This window comes from Chionomys nivalis, chromosome 5 (genome assembly GCF_950005125.1).
Source record: "Chionomys nivalis chromosome 5, mChiNiv1.1, whole genome shotgun sequence".
In the NCBI taxonomy this organism is placed as follows: Eukaryota; Metazoa; Chordata; class Mammalia; order Rodentia; family Cricetidae; genus Chionomys; species Chionomys nivalis.
In genome coordinates, this window is record NC_080090.1 from 515,695 (window position 1) to 521,694 (window position 6,000).

At 44.2% G+C, this 6,000-nt stretch overlaps 1 pseudogene; it reads left to right on the forward strand.

Moving 5' to 3' along the window:
* Positions 1-3,521: 3,521 nt before the first annotated feature.
* On the forward strand, positions 3,522-6,000 carry LOC130874498 (sphingolipid delta(4)-desaturase DES1-like; annotated as a pseudogene).

Consider the following 6,000-nt stretch of genomic DNA (forward strand, 5'->3'; position numbering starts at 1 on the left):
GTTATGAAGGGTGAGTCACCAGATGGGAGCTGCCAATAAAGTCAGGTCCTCTGGAAGAGCAGCCAGTGCTCTTAACTGCTGAGCCATCTCTCCAACCCCCAGTGATACATTTTGAAAGAAGTAAAGAGAAGCTATTTATTGGGAAATAATCACTTATTATGTATGTCCAGAAATACAGAACAAAAATTATCGAGGTTAGGTTTAGTTGAAGCAAATAAAGAATGTTTATAGGAATTTTTCTTTTATAAGTAAATTTTAACAAAGCTTCTTATAGGCCAGTCCTTCTCCATACCATTATTAGTTTCAGTTGAATCATTTTGAAATGATCATAAAAAAGAAAAAAAGTTAGCAATCTATTGTATGACTTTTCCTGGAGATCACCCCACTTAGGGCATTATTAATGACAGATCAAAGAAACAAATCTACATGTCTCTCTTAGTGATCCAGTATATTTATTGGGGTGCCTTACAGGAGGATGGGCATGGGTTATTTACAAGAACATGGCGACTGTATCACATACAAGTCCACCCCATTACTGGTGATAGCAAATAGAAGTTGCATCCCCTGCACTCTCTGCAGAGCTTACAGGAAGCACAGCAGGTTCACACAACCCTTCCTGGTTCACACAACCCCGACTCTGAGATTCTAGGGAAGATCCAAGATGTCTGTCTGGGAGGGCAGTGGCCAGGTGGAGAGCTGGGAAGATAGGCACGGCACAGGCTCCAGGTCCTGTGGTTCAGGTTCGCCAAAGAAGTGTGGGCAGCGGATCCCAGACAGGCAGTTCAAGTACCTGCCAACCCAGCCGTGCACGAAGAGATGCTAGGCCAATGAGGCAGGGTGTGGTATGTGATATTAAGACAAACTAAAATTCGTGCAACAGGATTCTGGTATACCATCGATCCTGGACCCTCACTGAGGCTCCGCTCGGGTCTAGTAAAGAGTTGAGCATCCAATAGTGAGGCAAGAGAAAAGATAGGCAGGGCTGTCAGACAGAAAGAATAAAGAGGAGAAATCCAGGAAGAGAGGAGGGAGGAGCAAGAAAAGGAGGAGAGGAGAACACCAGGGGCTACATAACCAGCAATGGAGTAAGAAGGAAACAAAGGCATATAGAATAGAGAAAGATAAAAGCCCAGAGGCAAAAGGTAGAGAGGATAATTTAAGAAAAGATGTCTAGAAACAAGTCAAACTAAGGCTGGGCATTCATAAAAAATAATAAGCCTCTGTGTATTTATTTGGGAGTTGTGTATCAGGCCCCCCAAAGAGCAAAGGAATAAAAACAACCAACAACAGGCGCTGGCTCTGCCCCCGCCTCAGATTTCAACACGCATGGTTCCTGTGGCACCTCTGGTCACATGGGCCACAGAGATCAACACAGACCCAGGCTGCAGTAGGGCCACGGACTCAGACATGGCCCTCGGCAACAGATCGGGCCTGGACGTCACCATGGCCTGGAGTCAGTGCAGGCCACCCACATCAGTATGGCCCAGGTGGCAGCATGGCCCTTGGATACCAACATGATCTCTGGTGGCTGACTAGACTCCAGGCCTGTGTGGCCTCTGGTGGCAACATAGGCCATGAGCATCAACCTTCCATGTCCCTTTTATGTGGGCTGCCACCAGAAAACTTGGCTCAGATTTCGGATGGATCTTCTAACTCAAATAATCCAACCAAGAAAAATCCATCACAGGTGTGCCCAGAGTTAGCCAAGTTGACAGCCAAGACTAGCCATCACATATGTGTTCTTCGAGAAATACCTGTTCAGGCATTTTACAGTCTTTAAATTGGATTATTACTCATTTGTACACGTTTTAAAAGTTCCTTATTTATTCCATGTAAAATTCTCTTATCGAATAGGCCATTTCCGCATGTGATTTCCTGGGTTTTGAATAGTCTTGACTTTTTTTTTGTTTTGTTTTGTTTTGTTTTGTTTTTTTGAGACAGGGTTTCTCTGTGGTTTTGGAGCCTGTCCTGGAACTAGTTCTTGTAGACCAGGCTGGTCTCAAACTCACAGAGATCCACCTGCCTCTGCCTCCCAAGTGCTGGGATTAAAGGCGTGCGCCACCACTGCCCGGCTAGTCTTGACTTTTTCAATAGCATCATTAGCAGAAGAAAAGATTGCTTTGGTTTTTTATTTTAAATTTATTTATTCCTTTTACATCCCAAGCACAGTTTCTGCTCCAGAAGAAAAGATTTTAATACAGTATACTTTTCTCCTTATTTGCACCAGTACCTTTAAGAAGGATACATAAGAAACCACAGAGGTCATGAAGATTCACCTCAATGTCTTCTTCTGAGTTTAGTGATTTTATCATTGGGTCTTCAGCACGGTTTTACTTAGCAGTTGTGCATACTTAGAGGAAGGTGTCCCACTGTGAGTCTACATGTTAATGACTAGCTGCTCTGCCACCATGTCATGGAAAGGCTCTCGAACTATTATTGTAGTGTTTTAACTATTACCACTAATTGAAAATTCAGTACAAAGTATTTGTGATGAGTTGAGTTGTCCTTGAGAACCATAAAGAAATGTTTCATATTTTAGAACACCTTAAAATGAATTTATCACCTTTAATCCCAGAGCTTGGAAGGCAGAGGCACGCGGATCTCTGAGTTCCAGGCCAGCCTTGAACTACAGAATGAGTGCCAGGACAGGCTCCAAAGCTACACAGAGAAACTCTGCCTCAAAAAATCAAAACAAAAAATAGACCTCTCTTTTGTAACATGTGTTAGTAATGTAATGATTCCAGAGCTCCGCCAAAGCATAGTTAGAAACATAATGTAAAAGATATGAACTTTCCAACTGGGTGTGGTGGCGCACGCCTTTAATCCCAGCACTCAAGAGGGAGAGGCAGGTTGATCTCTGTGAGTTCGAGGCCAACCTGGTCTACATTGAGTTCAAGAGCAGCTATAGTTACATTGCGATACATTGGGTGAGGAAGAAGAAAAGTTATGGACGTTCCAGATTTTCAATAAATTCTCATATTATTATGTTACAGCATATTAGAACTTGCTATCAAAATATTGTTTACCAGTAGCATATAAATATTTGATTAAACCTTCATTAATGGGAATATTATGATTTTTAAAAATGTAATTAATGAGCTTACATCACTATAATTTCTTGTGTGGTCTACGTGTGTATGGTGTGTGTGTATGTGAATGTGCACATGTGTGTGGGGTTCACAGCACTCGTGTGCCCCGGGTCCAGAGGACGTCAGTGAGTGGCTCTATCGCTCTCTCTTTGTTCTGTGAGACAGGGTCTCTCACTGAACCTGAGGTAGGCTGGGGGCCAGCAGCAGGCCCTGGGGATCTTCCTGTCTCCATTCCACCAGTGTCAGGGTTACAGGCACGGTAAGCCATGCCTGTTCTTTCCTCAGCACTGGAAATTGAATCAGATCCTCGTGCTTACACAGCAACTGTACTTACCCACTGAGTCATCTCCCCCAACTCCTCCAAGTATAATTGCTTCACTCTGTTCATGGAAACCTGACAGACTATGATTGTAATTACACTAATCTCCATTTATGATTCTTGTTGTGTGTTCTGTTCTTACTGCAAAATATCCAGAGATAAAATCCTTGGTGAAACCTGACCCCAACCTGATCTGGATCATAACTGCGATGGTTCTCACCCACATGGCTTCCTTTTACCTAGTGAAAGACTTGGAGTGGAAATGGGTCCTATTTTGGTCCTTTGTCTTTGGTAGCTCCATTAACCACTCAATGACTATGGCGATCCACGAGATTTCCCACAATTTCCCCTTTGGCCACTACAGGGCGCTGTGGAACCGCTCGTTTGGAATATTTGCTAACCTCCCTATTGGAGTTCCATATTCGGTTTCCTTTAAGAGATACCACATGGACCATCATCGATACCTCGGAGCTGATGACATCGATGTGGATGTTCCTATGGATTTTGAGGACTGGTTCTTCTGCACCACCTTCAGGAAGCTTGTCTGGGTTCTCCTTCAGCCTCTTTTATGCTTTTAGACCCCTGTTCATCAATCCCAAACCAATTACTTCTCTGGAAATCATCAATACCGTGACCCAGATCATTTTTGACATTGTAGTTCACTATGTTTTTGTAATTAAATCTCTAGTCTACATGTTGGCAGCCTCCCTGCTTGGCCGAGGTTTCCACCCAATTGCTGGGCATTTTATAGCTGAACATTACATGTTCTTAAAGGGACACGAAACATACTCATATTATGGATCTCTGAATCTGATGACCTTCAGTGTGGGCTATCATAATGAACACCATGACTTCCCCAACGTTCCTGGAAAAAACCTGCCCCTGGTAAGTGAAAGATTTTGTAAATATTTTCACTCCTAATAGTTGTATAATCCAAATTATTCTTCACTTAATTGTTTTTAAAGAAAGCTAGTATATTCTATCAACCAAAGCTGCTCGTTAAAATGAAAATCTAAATGTAATATACATCTAATGCCCAATAGGCTAGTGTTTACTAAGGGTACAAGCTTTTAGATCCTGAGGCTTAATGGTTACATTTAAGGTCCAGAAGTACTGGGAGATGTGTAAAGTCTGTTGCCTCTGGTTAGGCCTCTCAGCATCCATTCTAGTGCACTGAGGAGACACCGTGACCAAGGCAGCTCAGGAAAGAAAGCATTTCATTAGGGGCTTGCTCACAGTTCCAGAGGGTGAGCCCATGGTCCTCATGGCAGGGATCATGGCAGCAGGATTGTGGGAACGGTGGTGAATGAGACTGGACCAGGCATGGACTGTGGAAATCTGGTTTATAGAGTGGCAACTTGGAGGAACACATGTTGAGATAGAGAGGCATGAAATACTTCTGTTACCTTTTCTGGAACTCATGCATGAGGTCCACAACTTAGTTTCAATAGGTCCAGCAGGAACAAGTGTGGGTTTGTTTTATGCAGAACATTAGCGGGCAACTGTCCCAGGGAACTGTGACACACCTTCACCATGGCGAAGGGCCCATGAGGGCACTGGACTATTCTCTCCACTGTTCACCAGGCTTAACGTTTTCAGAACAAAGTATCTGAGGAAAGCAGCGCCTACCTGTGTGAGCACAACCTTGAACAAGGGTAGTGCGACACTAGCGCCCGATCCCTTGGTGTCAGTCTGCCCTGAATCTCTAGTGTGGCTTTTGTTGACCTCTGCTGTGTACGTGTGAGTGCCTGCAGACATGGATGTGCACGACATGTGTGTTTTGTGCTCAGGGAGACCAGAAGAGGGTGTCAGATCCCCTGGAATTGGAGTTACAGGCAGTTGTGAGCTGCCATATGGGTGCTGGGAACTGAACTCGAGTCTTCTACGATATTGGAAGGCACTCTTCTGAGCCATTTCTCTAGCCTAGAACTTTATGTTTTTTAAGTGGGTCTGCCTTGGAGACTAAGCCAATAATCCTCTGAACACATGGAGTTTTTTCTTTCAAAATAAGCCACATAGAAAGGTATGTGTAACTTTCTGTAGCCATTCTGATACTGAAAATTTAGCTCATGTCAGACATCTTGACTTAAGCCCCAGGGCATCCCTCTCTCTCCCTTCATGCTGTCTTCCTTCTTAATTAATTAATTAATTTTTTACACACCAAATCCATGTTCCTTCTCCTTCTATTCTCCCACTCCCGCTACCTCCTCTCCCTCCCCCATCCCCATCTTTTCCTTAGAGAGGTTATGGCCTTCCCTGGGAAGTAAGCTAAATCTGCCTCATCATCTCCCTGAGGTAGGACCAAGGTCATCCCCTCCATGCCTAGGCTGAGCAAGGTTTCTCTCCATAGAGAATGGGCTCTACAAGTCAGTTCATGGATTAGGGTCAGATCCTGGTCCCACTCCCAGAGGCTTCACAGACTGCCCAATCCACACCATTGTCACCTGCATTCAGGGGGCCTAGTTCAGACCCATGCAGGTTCCTCATCACAGCTCCTGGGAGAAAGTACTGAATGATTTTGTGATGCCTGACACACTGAGTCCCTACTCACGGATGAAGAGACCTCTGAAAGGGACTGAGAATCTGGAGTAA